At 39.9% G+C, this 22,859-nt stretch overlaps 1 long non-coding RNA gene across 1 annotated transcript; it reads right to left on the bottom strand.

Moving 5' to 3' along the window:
* Nucleotides 1–216: 216 nt before the first annotated feature.
* Nucleotides 217–22,232, bottom strand: LOC127570910 (uncharacterized). Its single transcript, XR_007956422.1, has 3 exons — nucleotides 22,178–22,232; nucleotides 1,094–1,213; nucleotides 217–734 (listed from the first exon to the last, which is right to left on the bottom strand). It is a non-coding gene; the product is annotated as an uncharacterized LOC127570910 (long non-coding RNA).
* Between the last annotated feature and the right edge of the window lie 627 nt (nucleotides 22,233–22,859).

The following is a 22,859-nucleotide window of genomic DNA, read 5'->3' on the forward strand; positions in this document are numbered from 1 at the left end:
CACTGCAAGACTCTGGAAAACAGACATTTCCCATGTCTCGAAAACCACCACTTACTGAAGGCAGGCATCAATGATAAACTTCAGCACTGCTTTCAATTTGCCAGCATAGCCTTTGGTTGATCGAGAAAAAATGGTATCTGAGGATCAAGACCTCAGCCCAGGCAAAAAAAACTCATAAGTAATGTGTTACATTGATGATTGCAAAATGTGTTTAATATTGTCAATAATGTAATAATATAGCCAGAATATTTAAATTTAATTTCCATCACTCCCCTATTACCGAGTTATAATATTTATCATTTGCATATGTAAAATTACAGCACTGATTTCTCAATTCACCATTGTTCTTTAATGGGAGTGAGGTAGAGAGAGGTGAATAGAAAAATTAAACATGGATGTAGAGGGTGTAAAATATGTCAAGGGATATTTTCAAACTGGTTTGTCAAATTGGTTGCTTTCCAATGTTCATTGTACCAAAATCTTTGGGAGATAATTGGTTTAATTTTCTTTGCAAAAATTGGGTAAGTGTTCAGACTCAGTAAGGATGTTGTACTTTTTGAGAAGACTGAGTACATCTTTCCTCTGTCCACCTAATAATCTATTCCTGTGAGAGATCTCAGGATAGATAGTTTTAGGATTCCGGTGAATGATGTGGCTTGCCCAATAGAACAGACCGAGTTCAACTAGGGCCTCAGTGCTGAGAAGATCACATTGTTATTAAATAAGCTTGATCTCTGCAAAAGGGAAAATACAATAAAAATACATTAGCATGATTAAAGATTCTTTGCCTATGAAAAGACAGCGCAAGATATATCTGACTTGTCACACTTTATCACCTTTTAATAATCCACCTAGTGCACATTTCTACCTTATTGTTAGTAACGTAGAAAACAGGATAGTCAAATTACATGCAGCTAAGGTCCTGCATGCATCAATGCAAAAATGACTGTATAAGTGACTCAGTATGTTGGTTGTAGGATAATCAATGACCAGTGTAGATTTGCTATTCTTAGGAAAGGATCGTTAGGTTTTTTTCATGTCTATTTGAGAGAGTAGAGAGACATTAGTTTAACAAATATCCAAGAAATGGCACCTCCGACATGCAATTCTCTCCAAACATTTCCTCTTCAACAGTACAGGATGTAGTATTACTTGTCCAGTAATGCCGTAGAGGTGGACAGTAAGTTCTGGCAATGTCAGCATTGTCCACAACCTGCAATTATATAAGCAAATTTTAAAAGTGGTGCAACTGAAAAGATAAATTATCCTGTGCTATTGCTGATTCATCCACTTTTTTTTATATCTTCTAAATCTCCCTTGTTTTAATATTTACTTTTCCCAAGAGTCCCAAAGTCAAATAAAGTTACAGTGTACAGATGTTCTATTTTGCTGTGGTATCAATGGGTTAAATAAACCCCAATACTGATCTACACAAGGAAGAATGTTGGATCTATTTCAGTTTATCCATCAAGTGTTCTAGATCCCTGTAACATCTTACAACCACTTCTTAAATAGTTCTTAGGTGCTTTCTTCCAGGGCCTTTGCTAATACTTTGTGCAAAGGACTTCCAATATTTAGTCTTCAGTTTTAAACCTTATTTTGCGTTCATTCACAAAATGTGGCATTGAGGCATTGGCCAGTATTTATCATCAATATTAATTTCCCCTTGAGATGAATGAAAGTTAGGCCTTTTCAGAAAACAGTTAAAGAGTTATGAGTCAAAACAAGGACAGCATACTCTATTATCTGAAGAACATGATGGAATCTGATGGGGTTTTTCAACGATCTGGTCACCTCTAATGATACTCACTTAGTATTCCAGACTTATATAATCAACTGAATTTAAATTCTCTAGCTACCATAGTGAGATTTGAACTCATCTCTGGATCATTGGTTTAGCAACATAACCACTATGCTGCAATATTCATAATTTGTCTGCCTTTATTCCATAATGTTAGGTTAATTTGAACTATACTGTATTCCCTTCCATAAAACTTAACTATCAATCATATCATTACTCTTCCTAGTATCCTTTCAAGAAAAGGCAAATATCATGAACATGTCCACAAGGTTGCAGCCACTAATTGCAGCCCTCAACTAACAAGGCTTTTCCTTGGACTAAACACCTCAAGGGCTCGTTGATTTGTGATTTCACGACCAAAATTGAATGTTACATTCAAGGTAGGGTCTGATTGTACTTTATAATCTTCTACAGTCTGTTTTTGCCATTTTGACCAATCATTTCAGAATGTTATTATATTTGTCATTTGCCACAATATCATGTCAGGTCAAATTGTGTAGTTCCTTCACAAGAAGCTGTTCTCTCATTTGAAACTGGTCAACATTTATTAACAAACTCATTTTGATGCATGACAGTAATGGAAAATGGTGAGTTATTCTTAAATGTGTACACAGATTAAAAAGAATAATGCCCGAAATACATGTCAAAACAGTAGCATGAATCAGATTTGAGATGACATTGATATACTGCTGGTACTTTATTGCTCCTTGTCATTTCTGATTGTGTAATGCACTTTATGAATCTGAGAGGAACATGATTGGTGTCTGACTCACAGAAGTTTTCAGACATCTATTTACCTTATAGCTACTTGTAAAGGAATACTTTGATATTTAAAGTGGGCATGTTTGTGAATGAGATGGAGTAACAAACAGATCCAAATTAACTGAAGGCTAAAAGTATCAATTATTAAATTACAAATTGTAGGATAATTTATTAGAGGATCATTTTAAAAATAATCTTGCTTTCATGGCCAAAGACTAAAATCATTACATTGCTGGGGCAATATAAAATTGCAATTTCAAAGGGTTAACCTTACTTCATGCTAAAGGATCAATACAAAGCTGTGAATGGGAATCAAATCTGAATATCATGCTGAAGTTTGGGCCATATTAGATTTTACACAACTCATTGAATTTTTTTTTTTTTTGCAGAGCTTTACCATTCGTCATATAATCAAGCATTTGTACATCAGATTTTGTTCAAACGAACAAAGCTCATAAAGAGTGTTTTAAAACAGAGGTGATTTTTCTACTATGAAGAGAATTCCCTTTTATAGAATCTGGAACTCAATGCCAGTATCATCTTACGGCATGTGGTACAAGGGACCATACTGGATGATTTAATGGTACACACTATGTGCCTCATGCCTACTGTACACAAGAGTTTTCAATGAGTAAAGTTGTGACTTCCTGATCTCTAATTTGATGCTCTGCTGACATTTGGGCAATCTTGTGTATCAAAATTCTGCTCACACAGACCAAAAATTTTGCTTGTTATTGGGGAGTGAAATAGAAAGGTCAGGCACTGGTCCTGTTGTCCCCAGCTCTTGCCACAAAGCAGAATTACTTTCTTGAATAAAATGTTTGATCAAATTCTCCATGTTGTTATGGGGTTCACGTCAATGCTTAGTCCAATAGGTATGCAAACAAGTAGATACAGGATTCTTGTACATATTCTCCTTGAGAATACCAGACTTTTGTTCTGTAATCTTTTGCAATGTAATCCACAATTAATAAAATGATTACAAGATAAGAATGCATGGGGTTAGGGTTTATATATTAGCACGGATAGGGGATTGGCTAACTAACAGAAAAAAGAGGGAGGACATGTGGTTCATTTTTAGATTGGCAGTTACATGGGTGAAGGGGGGGGGGGAAGTGCGATAGGATTGGAGTGGGCTTCAACCACTTGCAATCCTTATCAATGACTTGATGAGGAGGCTGAGTGTATGGTAGCCAAACTTAATGATGTAAAGATAGGTGGGTTTGCACATTGCGGACACAAAGAGAAAGCAAAAAGATAAAAATAGGTTAAGTGATTGGCCAAGAAGTTATCAGGTAAAGTATAATGTATGAAGTTCTGAAGTTGTCCATTTAGGAAGGAAGAATGAAAAAAGCAAACCATTATTGAAATGTTGCAGTACAAAGTGGTCAAAGAGTTTGTATGTAGGTACAGTATGTAATTAAGAAAGCTAATGGAACATCAGCAATGGAATATAATAACCAGGAAGCATTGATTCTAATTTGCAGAGCATTAAGGAAGGGTATATTACACTAGGGGCAGTGAAGGGAGGGTTCACGAGTTTGATGATTTGGGGTGATGTAGGAAGAGAGATTGAATAGGTTGAGCCTTTATTCATTGAGCTTGGAAGAATGAAGGATTGTGTTATTGATACAAATGGTGTTCGGTGGGTGATTGTAGGGTGGATGCTGAGTGATAGTCCCCCTAGTGAGGATAACTAGAAATAAGAGGCATATTTTCAGAATAAAGGATCACTCACTTAAGGGGAGAAGAGTAGGATCGCCTTCTCTCAGAGAGGCAAATCTTGGAATTCTGTGCCCCAGAGAGCTGGGAGGCTGAGTCATTGAACATATTCAAGGATGAGATTAAAAACAATTGTACTTCAAATAGCCTGGGGAGAATGCAGGAAAGTGGTGCTGAGGCCAAGATTGGATGAGTCGTGATCTGACCAAATGGCAGAACAGGTTTCAGGGGCCAATTTGCCGTCCTCTTCTCCTGTTTCTCATGATCTTATGTTCAAGGCCTATGATCATGATCCTTTAAATCCTGTAAAGAAGAATCACTACAAGTAGAATCATTTGGTAGGCCTCCAGGCCTCATTCCGACAACGCTCATTACACCCAAGGGCATGATTAAGATATGGTTTTCAGTGCTGGGTATTAGCTATGGTTTTGTGTGTTTGTCTCATAAGCTCGATTTAAAATTCATGACTGAGAAAAGAAAGCAGGTATCCTTTGCTGTGTAATACAGATATATATGAAGCATTGATTGTAATAGCACTGAATTAAAAACAAAACTCAATGTAAAAGTTCAGAAAGTTGCAATGGGAAAATAGTTAATTAATTCATCTGAACAGTCAATAGAAATATAAAAATGTTATAACATCAATAAATTTTGATGAGTTGCAATTGAAACTTTGCATCATTGTTTCCATTAAAAATGCTGTTTATGCAAATAAAATGAATCTTCATTATTGGATTTAGCAAAGCTATTCAGATGCTTACTATATTAACAAAATATTTTGTTTATTGTGTCAGGCAGAAAGTGTATGACAAATACATATGTTGACCTAAGTAGATGACCCAAAATAATATTGTTAAGAATTGACTGACGATTTCTATCTTGTTGAATGTCAACACCTCGAAAGATGATATTATCAATTTGTGATGAAATAAAATGATAGCTTTAAAGGATTGTAAGAATTCATTTAGAGACTGGGATATCTATCAAAGGCATTGACTGAGTTTAGAGTTATCAGCTATTCATTGAGTTAGGTCCCAAAAGAGCATCAAGGCTTTTTAAGACCTGCTCACAGGCAGGGTCTTTTGAAGCATTCATTCAATTTAAGTGAAAGCAAAGTTAAGTTTATTTGGATGCTCAGTTCAATTTTTATTTCTTCAATTCTCAAAGCTTACCTTTTTCCTCTTGAAGGAAATAACTTACATTGCAGCTCATTGCCATGGGCAATGGTGTGGTCTGATGCCTTACACAAGGGACCATTATTGATATTTAAGTTAAAGAATTTAATTAAAAAATACATCACAGTCTAGTCTAATATTGTTTTCATTCAATATCTACTTATTTGGACACAGTGTTACAAGATAATGTTGGTGGAAAATAGCCCTGGCCAAGCTCTAGAAAAACAAAATACCATGAATGCTGCATTTACATAGAGAGACCGAGTTAATATTTCAGATCATTGAAATTAGATCAGAACCAAGTTAGGTAGGCTTAGACCTTCATCCCTCCTTTTATTGAATCTTCCTTCAGAAGTATGGCTGGGTAGACTTTCCAATTGGAATCTTTAACTATATGTATCAATGTTGCTGACATGGAGATGGTTGAGAGCTTCAAGTTCCAAGGTGTAAACATCAACGATAGCCTGCCCTGGTCCAAACACGTAGATGCTACAGCCAAGAAAGCACACCATTACCTCTACTTCTGCAGAAGGTGAAGGAAATTTGGCATGTCCCTGTTGACACCCACTAATTTTTATAGATGCACCATCAAATACATTGTATCAAGATGCATCAAAGCTTAGAAAGGCAACTGCTCTGCCCAAGACCACAAGAAACTGCAGAGTTGTGGACACAGCTCAGTCTATCACAAAAACCAGCCTCCCGTCCCCTGCCTCAGGAAAACAGCCAACATAATCAAAGACCCTTCCCACCCCAGTCATTCTCTCTTATCCCCCCTTCCATCAGGCAGAAGATACCAAAGCTTGAAAGTACACACCATCAGGCTAAAGGACAGCTTCTGTCCTGCTGTTATAAGACTCTTGAATGGACATCTTGTATAATAAAGATGAACTCTTGATCTCTCAGTCTACCTCATTGTGGCCCTTGCACTTTGTCAACCTGCACTGCACTTTTTCTGTAACAGTAACTGTAACACTATGTCCTGCATTCTGTTATTGCTTTTCCCTTTGTACTACCTTGTTGTACTTGTTTTGGAATGACCTGTGTGGATGGCATGCAAAACAAAGTTTCTCACTGTGTCTCAGTACATGTAATAATAATAATAAACTAATTACCAATTAACTTCATTTCTTCCTGCACTGATCAGCCTTTTCCAGCTTTTTCAGTTTTATTTCAGATTCCTGCATCTGCAGCATTTTGCTCCAATATTAAATATTTCCAGGTCAAGACCATATTTAGTTTAATTTGAAATAAAATAGGCCTTGTACTGTCCATCATTGAGACTTCAATTTAATAGCAACAGCAAAACGTCTGCTTACCATATAGCATTAATACTACACACTTCTCTACATATACTGAACAATCCAGCAAAATTAGGATGAATTCATAATGTCAATCTAGACAAGCGATTTTTGTTTAGTATCTGCACCACAATGCATGTGAGACTTTTATTCCAATTTCCATACAAGGCATTGCTCTGGCATCCTTGTTTGAGGTTGTCAGTTGAGTTGCATCTTCTCTGGTGCATATAACTAAACTAAATCTGTCAACATATTTCACATAGGACCATTGCAAACTACAGATAAGATTTTCAGTGGGCATCAAAAGTAGTGCCCTTAACCCCTTCTGAAAGTCTTGTTGTACAAAGCAGCTATAAGAACATGGAATATCACACAGTATCCTTTCCTTTTATGATCTTATTCCTGGCAATATTTTGTGCATCTGTTAATAATGATGTCAATGGAGCTTAAGAGTTTCTGAAGAAAGCTTCCAATTCTGTTGGTTAAATTTATTCCCTTTTTACTAATGAACTTTGCTTAACAACTGCATTTAAGGTTTGAACAGAATGATCTCCAAAAAGATCTCATACTAGAAGATTAAAGAGCAAGCTGCATTTGTTATTGTAGAATAAGTAAAATCTGAGTGAATAAGTAAAATCTGAGTGAATTTTTAAGTTCCAGTAGATTCAGCAGGGTTCATTTTTTTGCCAAAGAAAATCAATCAGAATATATTCAGTTCAAGGTGCTTGGGAGCAAACAGGTCTGCTGAACAACACAAGAAAAGTACTGACTACAATCTTCTGAAAAGCATGAGTGTGATTTTATTTTCAGTTTGATCCTTCAACAGGAATATCTGAAGTTAATGCAACTTTTTTTATGTGTAGTTGCTGACCTCTTTTGTGCTTGCTTTATGCTTGTTTTGCAAAACCTTCAAGACTATTCCCAGGAAAGCAAAGGTCTGAGTTCTTGAAGAATATTTGTGTCACCACACATGCATTTCAATTTTCCATCTAGTGTTTGTGATGGAAAATATACAGAGCATGCATGAAATTGGTCTTGAAATACAGTTAACATTGTGATCTTTTGCTGTGACCATTGCACTAATAACAAACATGGATTTTCACCTTGGGGCCAAGCAGAACAGTGAATCAGTTTTCAGTCCACATTCATCTAGTTTCCCTTTGCTTTGCATTGGTGGAATGCAATAATCTCATCTATTTGCTTTCCAACAGCATCAAAAGTAGAAACTATTTCCAGATAGTAAAAAAAAATGGAGATTTGCAACCTATTAGAACATAGAACAAGGAATATTATAGCATAGTACCAGCTCTTCGGCTCATGATGTTGTGCTGAACTATATGAACACCTCCTCCATGATCAATCCAACCCTTCCCTCCTGCACAGCCCATAACCCTCCATTTTCCTTACTCCTTTGTACCTATCTAAGAGGCTTTTAAATGTCCCAATTGCATCAGCTTCTACAACCACCCTCAGCAGTGCGTCCAGGAACCCACCACTCTGTGTAAAGAAGCTACCTCTGACATCTCCGCTGAACATTCCTTCTCTGACCTTAAACTGATGTCCTCTGGTATTGGCTATTGCCACCCTGGGGAAAAGATGCTGGCTGTCCACTTGATCTATGCCCCTCAATCTTATACACCTCAATCAAGTCGCCTCTCATCCTGCATCACTCCAAAGAGAAAAGCCCTAGCTCATTCGATCTTTCCTCATAAGACATTTTCTCTAATCCAGGCAGCATCCCAGTAAATATCCTCTGCACCTTCTCTAAAGCTTCCACATACTTCCTATAACGAGGTGACCAGAACTGAACACAATATTCTAAGTGTGGTCTAACCAGAGTTTTAGAGCTGCAACATTACCTCATGGCTCTTGAACTCAGTACCCTGACTAAAGGAGGCCAACACACCATGCCTTCTTAACCACCCTATCAACTTCTGCTGCAACTTTGAGGGATCTATAGACTTGGACCCAAAGATCCCTCTGTTCCTCCACACTGCACAGAATCCTGCCATGAACCTTGTACTCTGCCTTCATGTTCATTCTTCCAAACTATCACTTCACACTTTTCCGGGTTGAACTCCATCTGCCACTTCTCCATCCAACTCTGCATCCTGTCTATATCCCATTGTAACCTACAACAACATTCTACACTATCCACAACCCCTCCAACTTTCGTGTCATCCACAAACTTACTAACCCATCCCTCCACTTCCTCATCCAAGTCATTTATAAAAATCACAAAGAGGCAAAGTCCCAGAACAGATCCCTGCCTAACACCACTATTCACTGACCTCCAGTCAGAATACTCTCCATCTACTACCACCCTCTGCCTTCTGTGGGCAAGCCAATTCCAAATCCACATAGCCAAGTCTCCATGAATCCCATGCCTCATGACTTTCTGGATGAGCCTACCATGGGGGAGTTTGTCAGACACTTACTAAAGTCCATATACATCACATCCACTCCTCTACCTTTATTAATTTGTTTTGTCACCTTCTCAAGAAACTCAATTAGGCCAGTGAGGCACGACCTGCCTCTCAAAGCCATGCTGACTATTCCTAATAAGACTATGCTTCTCCACATGCTCACAAATCCTGTCCCTAAGAATCCTCTCCAATAGCTTGCCCACCACTGACATAAGACTCACTGGTCTATAATTCCCAGAATTATCCTTATTACTTTTCTTGAACAAGGGAAAAACATTAGCCATCCTCCAACCCTGTGGTACCACTCCTGTGGCCAGGGAGGATGCAAATATCATCAACCCCCAGCAATCTCTTCCCTCGCTTCCTGTAGTAACCTGGGGTATATCCTGTCTGGCCCCGTGGACTTATCAATCCTAATGTTTTTCAGAAGCTCCAACACTTCCTCTTTCTTAACCTCAATACGCTCCAGTACATCAGTATTCATTAAGGACCTCCCCTACCTCCTCCACCTCCAGGCACATTTTTCCCCTTTTATCCCTGAGCAGTCCCATGTTCACTCTAGTCATTCTCCTATTCCTCACGTACATGTAGAACACCTTGGGGTTTTTAATTCTACTCGCCAGAGGCTACTCATGTCCCCTTCCAGCTCTCCCAGGTCCCTTTTTAAGCTCCTTCCTGGATACCTTATAATTCTCAAGAGCCCTGCCTAACTTTTATTCCTAAACCTTAAGTATGCTTCCTTCTATTGACAAAATATTTCACCTCTCTTGTCAACCATGGTTCCTTTACACCACCATCTTTTCCGTCTCAGTGGGACAAACCCATCCAGAACCCCATGCAAGTGATCCCTAAAATGCATCCATGTTTCTTCTGTGCATTTCCCTGAGAACATCTGTTCCCAATTTACACTCTCAAGATCCTGTCTAATACCATTGTAATTAGCCCTCCCCCAATTAAAAACTTTCCCATATTGTCTGCTCTTATCCCTGTCCATGGATCTGTGAAAGGGCAGGGAGTTGTGGTCACTATCTCTGAAATGCTCACCAACCGAGAGGTCTGTCACCTGACCAGGTTCATTGCCTTGTACTGGATCCAGTATGGCTTCTCCTCTAGTCAGCCTGTCCACATAGTGTCAGAAATCCTTCCTGGACACACTGAACAAATTCTGCTCCATTTAAATCTTTCACACGAAGGTTGTGCCTATCAATATTAGGGAAGTTGAAGTCTCCCAATGACAACAGCTGTTACTTTTGCACCTTTCCAAAATCTGCCTACTTGTCTGCTCCTCAGTGTCCTGGTGGCTACTGGGGGACCTATAGAATACTCCCAGTAGAGTGATATCTCCTTTTCCGTTTCTAACTTCTGCCCACACTGACTCAGTAGACGATCCCTCCACAATGTCCTCCCTTTCTGCTGTTGTGATACTATCCCTGATTAGCAATCCCACTCCCCCCACCCACCTTTTACCTGCTTCCCTATCCTTTTTGAAACATCTAAGCTCTGGAACATCAAGTAGACAATCCTGCTCTTGCAACAGCCAAATCTTTCTAATGGCTTCAATATCATAATTCACGTACTGATCCATGCTCTGAGTTCATCGCCCTTATTCTTAATACTTCTCACATTAAAGTAAAGATATTTCAACCCATCCAACTGACCTCATTTATGACCTATCCACTGTCTATCCTTCCTCACAGTCTCTCTGCATAATGCATCTACCTTTACACTAACTGCTCCATCATCTGACCTAATACTGGTTCCCACCCACCCGCCAACCTAGTTTAAACCCTCCCTAACAGCTCTAGAAAACCTGCCACAAGGACATTGGTCCCTCGAGTTCAGGTGTAACCTGTCTCTTTTGTACAGGTCATACCTTCCCCAGAAGAAATCCCAGTGATCCACAAGTCTGAAACCCTGCACACTGCGCTAATTCTTCAGCCACACATTTGTCTACCATATCTTCATATTCTTACCCTCACTGGCACGTGGCACAGGCAGCAATCCAGAGATTACCACCCTTTAGCTTCCTTCCTAACTCCTTATATTCCCTCTTCAGGACCTCATCCCTTTTCCTATCTATGTAGTTGGTACTAATGTATCCCACAACTTCTGGCTGCTCACCCTCCCCCTCAAGACTGCTGTGGACTCGATCCAAGACATCTCTGACCCTGGCACTGGGAGGCAACATACCACCCAGGAGTCTCGTTCTCATCCACAGAATCCCCTAACTATTCCCCTAACACTACCGCAGTCCTCTTCTCCCCCACTTCCCTTCTGTGGGAGAGTCAGACTCAGTGCCAGAGACCTGGCCACTGTGGCTTTCCCCTGGTAGGTTGCCGTACTGCAACCTAGGTGTAACTGCCTCCTGGTAACTCCTGTCTCTCATTTGCTCAGTTTCCTGAATGATCCGGTATTCATCCAGCTCCAGTTCCCTAACATGGTCTGTAAGGAGCTGCAGCTAGATGCACTTCTTGCAGGTGTAGTCATTAGGGACACTGGAGGTCTCCCTGATTTCCAACATCCTGCAAGAGGAGCAATCTACTGCCCTACCTGCCATTCCCAATGCTCTAAACTGTTCAATAAGAACAAAAAAGACCTTTCCTGAGCCTTACTTTAGCCTCCACTCACTTACTCCACCTCTTCACACCAAAGCCCCTTGAGCCAAAGCCTCAGGATCCCATTCTTACACTAAGCCACTCATGAAATGGTCTATTGTGTCTTTCAAAATCTCAGGTTGCAAAAAAGTATGCTACGTCCAATGAACAGCATGCAATTGTCTTCCTTTGCATTTTTCTTGTTAATACCACATGGCAGGACCTTTAGCAATTACTCTCAACTGAGTAGGTAGAATTTTTTTTTTATATATATATATATATAGGAATGACCATTTACTGGCATACATTGTATCACCTGAGTAGAATAGCTGTAGAAAGGGAGGACGTCCTGGAGAGATTGTCCAGTGAGTCAGTGTGGGTGGAAATCAGAAACAGGAAAGGATCGATCATTCTATTGGGAGAATTCTACAGACCCCTCAATAGCAGCAGAGACACTGAGGAGCAGATCGGGTGGCAGATTTTGGAAAGGTGCAAAAATAATAGGGTTGTTGTCATGGGTGATTTCTACTTCCCTAATATTAATTGGCACCTTTTTAAGTGTGAAGGGGATAGACGAGGCACAGTTTGTTAGGAGTAACCAGGAAGGATTCCTGACACAGTATGTGGACAGACCAACTAGAGGAGAGGCTGTACTGGACCTGGTACTGGGCAATGAGCCTGATCAGGTTTCAGATCTCTTGGTGGGAGAGCATTTTGGAGACAGTGACCATAACTCCATGACCTTTACCATAGCCTTGGAGGGGGATAGGAGCAGACGATATGGGAAAGTATTTAACTGAGGGGGGGGGAAATATGATGCTATTAAACAGGAACTTGGGAGCATAAATTAGGAACAGATGTTCTTGGGGAAGTGGGCAATGGAAATGTGGAGATTGTTTAGGGAGAACTTGCATGGGGTTCTGGATGGGTTTGTCCTATTGAGGTGGGGTAAGCATAGTGGAGTGAAGGAACTGTGGTTGTCAAGAGACATAGAATGTCTTGTCAAGAGGAAGAAAGCAGCTCACCAAAGGTTTAGAAAGCATGGATCAGACAGGGTTCTGGAGAGTTACAAGGTAGCCAGGAGGGAGCTTAAGAATGGATTTAGGAGAGCTAGAAGAGGACATGAGAAGGCCTTTGCAAGTAGGATTAATGAAAACACCAAGACAGTCTACATGTCTGTGAAGAATAGGAGGATGACTAGAATGAGGGTAGGGCCGATTAAGGATAAAAGAAGAAACATGTGCCTAGAGTCAGAAGACATAGGGAAGGGCCTTAATGAATACTTTGCTTCAGTATTCACCAGTGAGAGAGATATTGACACTTGAGAGGATGGTGTACAACAGACTGATAAGTGAGAACATGTCAACGTGAAGAAAGAGGATGTGCTGGAATTTTTGAAAAACATTAGGACATAAGTCACCAGGGCCAGAGGAAATATATCCAAGGTCATTATCGGACCTGAGGGAAGAGATTGCTGCGCCATTAGCAATATTATTTGCATCCTCACTGGCCACAGGAGTAATGCCAGATGATTGGAGGGTGGCAAATGTTGTTCCTTTGTTCAAGGGAGTAGGGATAACCCTAAGAATTACAGACCAGTGATTCTTACTTCAGTGGTGGGCAAATTACTGAAGAAGATTCTTAGAGACAGGATTTATGAGCATTTAGAGAGGCATAGGCTAATTAGGGACAGTCAGCAATGGCTTTGTGAGGGGCAGGTCATGCCTCACAAGCCTAATTGAATTCTTTGAGGATGTGACAAAGCACACTGATGAAGGTCAAGTAGTGGATGTGATATACATAGATTTTAGTAAAAACATTTGATAAGATTCCTCATGGAAGGCTCATTCAGAAAGTCAGGAGGCATGGGATCCAGGGAAACTTGGCTGTGTGGATTCAAAATTGATTCACCCATAGAAGACATATTCTGCCTGGATGTTGGTGACCAGTGGTGATCCTCAGGCATCTGTTCTGGGACCACTGCTCTTTATGATTTTTATAAATGACTTGGATGAGGATGTGGAAGGGTGGGTTAGTAAGTTTGTAGATGACACGAAGGTTGCTGGTGTTGTGGACAGTGTAGAAGGCTGCTGTAGATTACAACAGGACATTGATAGGATGCAGAGCTGGGCTGAGGAATGGCAGATTGAGTTCAACCCAGAAAGGTGTGAAGTGATTCACTTTGGGAGATTGAATTTGAAGGCAGAATACAAGGTTAATAGCAGGATTCTTAGCAGTGTGGAGGAAGAGAGGGATCTTGGGGCCCAAGTCCATAGATCCCTCAAGGTTGCCATGCAGGTCAATAGGGTTGTTAAGAAGACATTAGTGTGTTGGCCTTCATTAGTCGGGGTACTGAGTTCAAGAGCCGCGAGGTAATGTTGCAGCTCTATAAAACTCTGGTTAGACCACTCTTGGAGTATTGTGTTCAGTTCTGGTCGCATCATTATAGGAAGGATGTGGAAGCTTTAGAGGGTGCAGAGGAGATTTACCAGGATGCTGTCTGGATTAGACAGCATGTCTTATGAGAATAGGTTGAGTGAGCTAGGGCTTTTCTCTTTGGAGTGAAGGAGGATGAGAAGTGACTCGATAGAGGTGTACAAGATGAAGCATAGATCAAGTGGACAGCCAGCACCTTTTCCCCAGGGAGTGGCTGTAGATGGAGAGTAGTCTGCCTGGAGATAGGTGACCAGTGGTGTTCTGCAGGGATCTGTTCTGGGACCCCTGCTCTGTGATTTTTATAAATGACTTGGATGAGGAAGTGGAGGGATGGGTTAGTATGTTTGCAGATGATACGAAGGTTGGAGGTGTTGTGGATAGAAAAAAATGGAGGGCTATGTGGGAGGGAAGGGTTAGATAGATCTTAGAGTAAGATAAAATGTCAGCACAACATTGTGGGCCAATGGGCCTGTATTGTGCGGTAATGTTCTAGGTTCTTTGTTAACAGCTGAAAACTGAGAATGATATTTCTGTAAGAATCCAAACTGGAGATTCAGTTGAGCTTATCAGCAATCAGAGATGATAATGAGCATGAAGGGCCAAATGGCCTCCTATGCCATTAGATTCATTGAATGTATTTAATGAGTGTACAAATTATTGGCTGCCAATTGTAAATGATGTCCATGTAACTATTTTCATTGACTTCAAAGGAATCAATGTTGGGAGGTGAGTATAACCTATGGTTTATTCTCTTTCCCCATATGTAATGATGGCCACTATACAGCAAATCCTCTCCTGATTGACCAAACAAATTATTAGTCATATCTATAACATTGTATGGGTATTTGTATTATCCTTATTATAACTTCCCTTTGCTATTTTAAGAGGAATTAACCCCTTTGAAATGAAATTAGTTAAAATACTGGAGAAAAGAATTTGGCACAAATGCTTTAAGCATTCATTCAGCAACTTTGCACACAGTAACCTGCAGGTAATCCATTCAGTACAATTCTGCAGAATATCTGTAGATGTTAAGTTGTTTTTAAACCTACCAGTGTTGATGTTGAATTGTATTTAAACCTCTCACAGCATTGTTAATGGGTAGTCCAGAACTGGCTAAGTAAAATCAGATATGTAACTTCATACTTTTAGAATCTCAAGCATTTTATCTCATTGCAAATCAGGCAACTAATGAAACTAAGGGGGAGATTTTCCAAGCATGATTCTGGTTTTGGCAAATTTTGCTTGCACCAGTCAGAAACTAAGACCCCTCTGAATATTTGACAGGGTCAATCCTCATTCATTATTCAAGGCAAGCTCCCAGTCATGCTAGTGGAATAATAAATTTCTCTATGTGGAAGTCCCATTATGTATGGCAAAGCAGGTGTGTAGTTCTTATTGAATCCATGTTGATGTATCACTAACCAAGTCACTTTTTCCACTGCTGTGTCTCTGGTGAATAATACCTGGCAAAGTGATCACTTGGCATAAATTGACCATCAGATCTTTGCTGTAATGCCTGAGGTCAGTACTTTATAGTATTATATTCAGACTTGATCCAAGTGCCAGTCCCCTTTTATACCTCATGTTTTGATTTGGCTAGAATATACAATGTTATTACCCACTAAGTTCCTCCAGCATTTTGTGTGTTGCTTCACAATGTTATTCCAGTTTATCAAGCACAAAGTGAAAAATAAAAAACCTTTAGACAGATTTCTACTGGATAAAAATTCAGGAAATCTGTGCAGGGAGATGCAATTTTCTGCCCATTACTCATTGTACATTTACAGTGTTATTTCTCATCAACACATAACTACTGAAATTGATCTGTGGATGGTTACTTGGTAAGGTAGCTGAAATAATTACTATTTTTTTGGCACAGCATAGTCTGTGTATTTTACTCCACTTCTGAGATTTAATTCAATTGACCATTGTTTTAACAGTGGGATACAGTGCACAGCCTCAATTTCACACATTTTGTGCTACTGATTAAAGTGAATGTAACCCCCTCTGTTTTGGGATCTGCAACCATTGAAATCACATATCTGAAAGCTGTTATGCTATCAATAAGTATTAATTAAATCACTGTTTGAATTATAGGTTTATTATATTTAGTTTTAGCTGTTGTATCTTTGTTTCCAATGTGAGCCCATGTTCTTCATTTGACTAGGTGATTGTTGTACTGCAGGATTAATGATTATAACATGAGAAAAAAATGTGCTGGACTCAATCTGAAAACTGCTGTGGATTATCCTCTGATGTAAGTGCCCATTCACTATCTGCAAGGCTGAACTTCAAATTTGAATTAAATTTAACCTAACTTGCCTATCATGTAATGATGGGTTTAGATCCTACTGATTTTATAAAAGCCTGTTCTTACACTCCTTTAAAATAACATTGAACACTTTCTTTGGATGGTGTGATTTGACTCTTATCTGGCCAATGTAATAGTCTGGAGACAACAATTGGGAATGAAACAATAAATACTGGCCTTGCCAGCAACATCCCACCCATAAATGAATAAATACAGAAACATTTCCCTGAACTCTGGTGTTTTCATTTGACCATAAGGTTAAAATAGCACAGTCATTGCCATAGCCATTGGCAGAATGTCAATCTCTTTGCTGCTAATGCATTTCACTTACACAAAAGAAATTCCACCAGAAGATATTAGATCTGGATGAATAGTGGTAATCCTGTTTAATTTTCCATTCCTAAATCTGGGACCATTATTACTATTTGCTGTAGACCCATTGTTTTCCTTGGTGAACTAAGCTAATTCATTATAGGTATTGAACAGGAGATCTCCCTGGCCAACAAAACAATGGCTTGGAAATCTTATCACTGAACATAACGTTTAATCTGAAGCAATCAAATATGTATTGCATCATTCATGGCACTCAATTGTTTGTGCTTGGAGTAGTTTGTTTTAAAAAAAATCAAGCACCAGGACACATACAATGTTGTCCTATCCTATGCAACACATTTGGGTAGTTCTTTTGTTAAATTCCATCTGGTGCTTACATGGCCTGAAGATATGTGGAACCACTTAAGGAAAAGTAAACCTTCACAACGAATGTGAGATCTGCTTCAGTGAAGTGTAAAGAGGTCTGAAACTGAAATGTGACATTCACCCTTGACCTGTGACTTACCCAATTTCCCCAACTCGCTCTGCAATGATAGAATGTACAAAGCAAAAATTTTGCTGGAAATTTCTGGATAATGTCTCTTCTACTGTGTATGAATCTTTGGGCTTCATGCACAGTGGAATTCTGCAGTGGGCTCACACAACACAAGCTAGTCTTCAATATTTTGTCAGTTTATGCCTTTCCTGATGTGAAGGATTTTCCAGGCCAGCTACTGACAACCTTACCTGACTGACACTCTCAATTTGTAAAGAATAATGTTTTGATATGTTATTTCTATTTCAATATGTTGGAGTCAGTGTGCATTTTCTGTTTGTTTTGAAGGCTTTACCCTTGAATGAGACATTAAAGCTTTATCAACTTTCACAGATGGATGTGTGTAATCCCACAGATCTATTCAAGGGAAAACAAAAAAAACTGGTGTCCTGTCCTGTCTTCTGGCTTTAATCAACACTGAAACAGATGAACAGTTCATTCTGCTCATTGGCAATTTGCACAAATTACCTGCCATGTCTTCCCACATATCAACAGCAATTTCACTTCTAAAGTAATTCATTAGCCATGAAACTTTGAGGCATTCAAAGATTAGTCCTTTAGGTCTAACTGGAGCAGATAGATACATCATTAGCACTGATTTATTCTCACCTTTAGGGTATTCATTAAGAGCCCAAAAAATGATGGCCTCAGGTCCAAATTGATAACATTTTGTGTATTCTGGCAAATTGTGATTTAAATGAAACAAAAGTTATTTGTTACAAGGATGTATTTGACATGTATAGTTTCCAAAGTAAAACTATACTGCCCTCTCCAATTTGAGTTTAAATGTAAGTGTTAAAGTTCAGAACTTCCATTACACTCAAATGTTGCTTGTCAATACAGACGTCTTTCCATTTCTCTTTGGCTTAACATAAACAAGTAATCAAACCTTACCAAAAATAATGACCATATCAATACAGAGAGGGGAGAAACAGGCTAACATGCAGAATGCAGAAATAAAACAAGGGATCATCGACTTGAAAGATTAACACTGTTCTCCTCATCACAGGTGCTGCTTCACCTGCTGAGTATATGAAATATGTTCTGCTTTTCCCATTGCAGCAAGGATGATGTGATTGATCAAATTTAACTGGAAGGACATATGCCTAAGAAATAATGTTGCATTGAATTTCAGAATTGTTGGTGGGGCTTAACTATTTTTCTTGAAAAGAAAACAAAGAAATTAATTTGCATCTCTCCTCACTGGGTAAATTGGAGCAAAGAGCATTATCTTGAGTTCTGTTTGAGAATGAGTTTCAGAGAAAGAAGAGATTCAGAGGGTATGTAGCTGTTGACAAGATCAAGAAAGTAAAGTCTGGAGGAGCATGAAACAAAACAATATTAATTAATTAATGAGGTAAGTGTCCAATAGATCTGTTGCATCACATTTACTTGACTGACAATCTATTTCAAACATAAGAAAGAAGAAATCTGAAAACTGGTGATGGTTCCACCTTTACCACTTATTGTACAATTAACTTCACAAAACTGCTGCTTATCTGGTTGCACCTATTACCTAGTAGCCGGTTTCATTAGAACGTAAGCAGTAGGAGTAGGCCATCTGGGTCGTCAAACCTGTTCTGCCATTCTATAAGATCATGGCTGATCTGGCTGTGGACTCAGATCCACCCACCTGCCTTTTCCCCATAACCTTTAATTTCCCTACTATGCAAACATCTGTGTTTTAAATATATTTAATGAGGTAGCCTCTGCTGCTTCACTGGGCAGAGAATTCCAGATTCACTACTCTCTGGGAAAAGCAGTTTCTCCTTAGCTCAGTCCTAAATCTACTCCCCTGAATCGCAAGGCTCTATCCCCTAGTTCTAGTCTCCCCTACCAGCAGAAGCAACCTTCCTGCCTCTATCTTATCTATCCCTTTCATAATTTTATATGCATCTATAAGATCCCCTTTCATTCTTCTGAATTTGAGTATAGCCCCAGGCAACTCAATCTCTCCTCATAGGCTAACCCCCTCATCTCTAGAATCAACATGATGAACCTCCTCAGCATCACCTCCAAAGCCAGTATATCTTTCCTCAAATAAGACCAGAATTGTACAGAGTACTCTAGGTGTGGCCTTACCAGTGCCTTGTACAGTTGCAGCACAACTTTCTTGCTTTTAAATTCAATCCCTCTAGCAATGAAGGCCAACAATTTGCCATCTTGACAACCTGTTGCACCTGCCAATCAACCTTTTTGCAATTTATGCACAAACACTCCCAGGTCCCTCTGCACAACAGCATACTGCAATTTTTCACCATTTAAATAATCTGGTCCTTTATTTTTCCTTCCAAAGTTGGTGACCTCACATTTACCAACATTGTACTCCATCTGCCAGACCCTTGCCCACTCACTTAACCTACCTATATCTCTCTGCATCTTCTGCGCAATTTGCTTTTCCACTCAATTTATTGTCATCAGCAAACTTAGATATGCTACACTTTGTCCCCTCTTCCAAATCCTTAATGAATATCATGAACAATTGCAGGTCCAGCACCGACCACTGCAGCACCCCACTCACCACTGATTGCCAACCAGAGAAACACCCATTTATCCCAACTCTGCCTTCTATTGTTTAACCAATCCTCTATCCATGCTAATACATTACCCCCAACTCCATGCATCCTCATCTTATGGATAAGTCTTTTATGCAGCATCTTATCAAATGCCTTCCAGAAATTCATGTGTACAACATCCATCACTGTGCTCATTATATCCTCAAAGAACTCCAGTAAGTTTGTCAAACAGGATCTACCATTCCTGAATGCATGCTGTGTCTGCCTGATGGAACCACTTCTATCCAGATGTCTCACTATTTCTTCCTTAATGATAGCTTTAAGCATTTTCCTGACTACAGGCGTTAAGCTAACTGGCCTATAGTTAACTGCCTTTTGCCTACATCCTTTTTTATAGTGGTGTGACATTCACTGTCTTCCAATCCACTGCGACCTGCCCAGAGTCTAGAGAATTTTAGTAAATCATCACAAATGCCTCTACTATAACTTGCACCATTTATTTCAGTACCCTGGGATGCATCCCATCAGGACCAGGAGACTTGTCTACCTTTAAGCCCACTAGTTTGGGCATCACTACTTCTTTAGTGATAGCGATTGTATAGAGGTCCTCACCTCTCATCACATCCATAACATCTCTTTGGCAAGCAAGGTGCATCCTTCACCATGAAGACTGACACAAAATGGTTGTTCAAGACCCCAGTCATTTCCACATTAGCCAATATTAATACCTCCTTCTCATCTTCTAAGGGACCTATGTTCACTTTAGCCACTCTTTTCTGCTTTATATAATTATAGAAACTTTACTTTCTGTTCTTACATTTTGTGTTAGTGATTTTTTCCCCCTTCACTATTCTAATATCTACCCAGATGGACTCAACATGCTGCTCCTTAGATCTTATAAGATCTCTCACTATTGCCTTGATCTCATTCTTAATTAGAGCACTATCCCACCTCCCTGCCTATCCTTCCATATTACCTGATACCCTTGGATATTTAATTCCCACTCATCTCCACCCTGCAACCACATTTCCATGAAGGCCACTAAATCATACCCCTTTGTACAGATTTGTGCCACAAGTTCACTGACCTTTTTTCAAATATTATGGACATTCAGATAAAGTGCCCTTACATTCATTGTCCTTTTAGAATCGAGTAACCTTTGATTCCTTTGCATTTAACTTTTCTGTACTCCATTCTTACTTTTATCTAACTTTTGCTCTGGTCTCTGCTTTGCTGCCCTGTCTTTCTGCATGGATTCCCATCCCCCTACCACAGAAGTTTAAACTCTCCAACAGCACCAGCAAACAATCCCTCTAGGACATTGATCCCAGTTCTGCCCAGGTGTAGACTATCTGGTTTGTACTGGTCCCACTTCCCCCAGAACCAGTTCCAATGCCCCAAGAATCTGAAACCCTCTCTCCTGCACCATTGCTCAAGCCACACATTCATCCTAACTATGCTGCTTTTCCTACTCTGACTAGCACATGGCACAGGTAGTAATCCTGAGATTATTATCTACGAGGTCCTACTTTTTAATCTCGCTCTTAGCTCCCTAAATTCATCTTGTAGGACCTCATCCCACTTTTCTCCTATACCATTGGTACCTACATGCACCACGACAACTGGCTGTTTACCCTCCCCTTCCAGAATGCCCTGTAGCTGCTCTGAGACACTCCTGACCCTTGCACCTGAGAGGGCAACACACCAACCAAGAGTCACATTTATGGCCACAAAAGCTCCTCTCTATTCCCCTTACCATGGAATCCCCTACCACAATAGCTCTGGCACTCTTTTTCCTGCCCTCCTGTGCAGCAGAGGCACTCACAGTGTCAGAATCCTGGCTACTGCTGCCTTCCCCTGATGAGCCATTCCCCCTAACAGTACATCTGCTTTGGAGGGAGATAACCACAGGGGACTACGGTGGTATCTTCCTGCTACTGCTCTGCCTGTTGGTCACCCATTCCCTATTTTCCCTAGGCCTTTAAACTGCAGTGTGACTAATGTGCTAGCCACAACATCCTCAGCATCATGGATGCTCCAAAGGAATCTATGCACAGCTCCAGTGTTGTCATACAGTCTGTCAGGAACTGCAGCTGGACACTTCCTGCACATGTTGTCATCAGGGACACTGGCAGCCTCCCTGAATTCCCACATTGTGCAGGAGGAGCATGATGTGGGTCTGAGATCACCTGCTATGACTAAAAGGCTTTGAGGGAAAATAAAGAGACAGAAAAAATGAATAAGAATCTACCCTCACCTTACCTTAGTGTTGCTCACACTCCTCACTGAAGCCTGATATTCACAGGTTGGTATTCACTCTCAAATTGCTGCTCCAAAATGACCACTCCACTTGACCCTAACTTTTTATTAGCTGCTGATAATGAGCTAATTAGCCAATCACCTATTAACTAACAATTAGCTGACCTACCTTTTAAATTCCTGCAAGAGAAACTTACAAGCAAGCAAGGAGTCTCAATTCTTCTGTTCTCGCCTCAAGTTGCTAACTCCTTAGCCTCTGCCCCTTCTCACCAAAGCCTCAGCTCCCCACCCTAACATTGGCCTGCTCCAACAATGGCTGCTCTAGTTTCTATTTACTGGCTATCTTCCCTCAATACTCTCAGTCCTGTTACAAGGTCTTGACTCGAAACATTGACCATCCCTTTAGTTCCACAGATGCTGCTTGACCCACTGAGTTCTTCCAGCAGTTTGTTTTTTGTTCTGAAAATCTCTGTAAATTCAGAAAATAAAAGCAAAATACTGCTGGGTCATAAATTAAGATAAGGAAAATACTGATCAGGCAGCATTTTTGGACAGAGAAACACAGTTAATGTTTCAAGTCGAAGACTATTAACTCATGTTGAATTCATTTTAGGACTTCTCCCTTTGAAAAAGACACTGCCTCATTGCCTAATTCTCATCCTGATGCCTCAACACAGCTAGTGAT

The sequence above is a fragment of the Pristis pectinata genome, chromosome 5 (genome assembly GCF_009764475.1).
Source record: "Pristis pectinata isolate sPriPec2 chromosome 5, sPriPec2.1.pri, whole genome shotgun sequence".
Taxonomy (NCBI): domain Eukaryota; kingdom Metazoa; phylum Chordata; class Chondrichthyes; order Rhinopristiformes; family Pristidae; genus Pristis; species Pristis pectinata.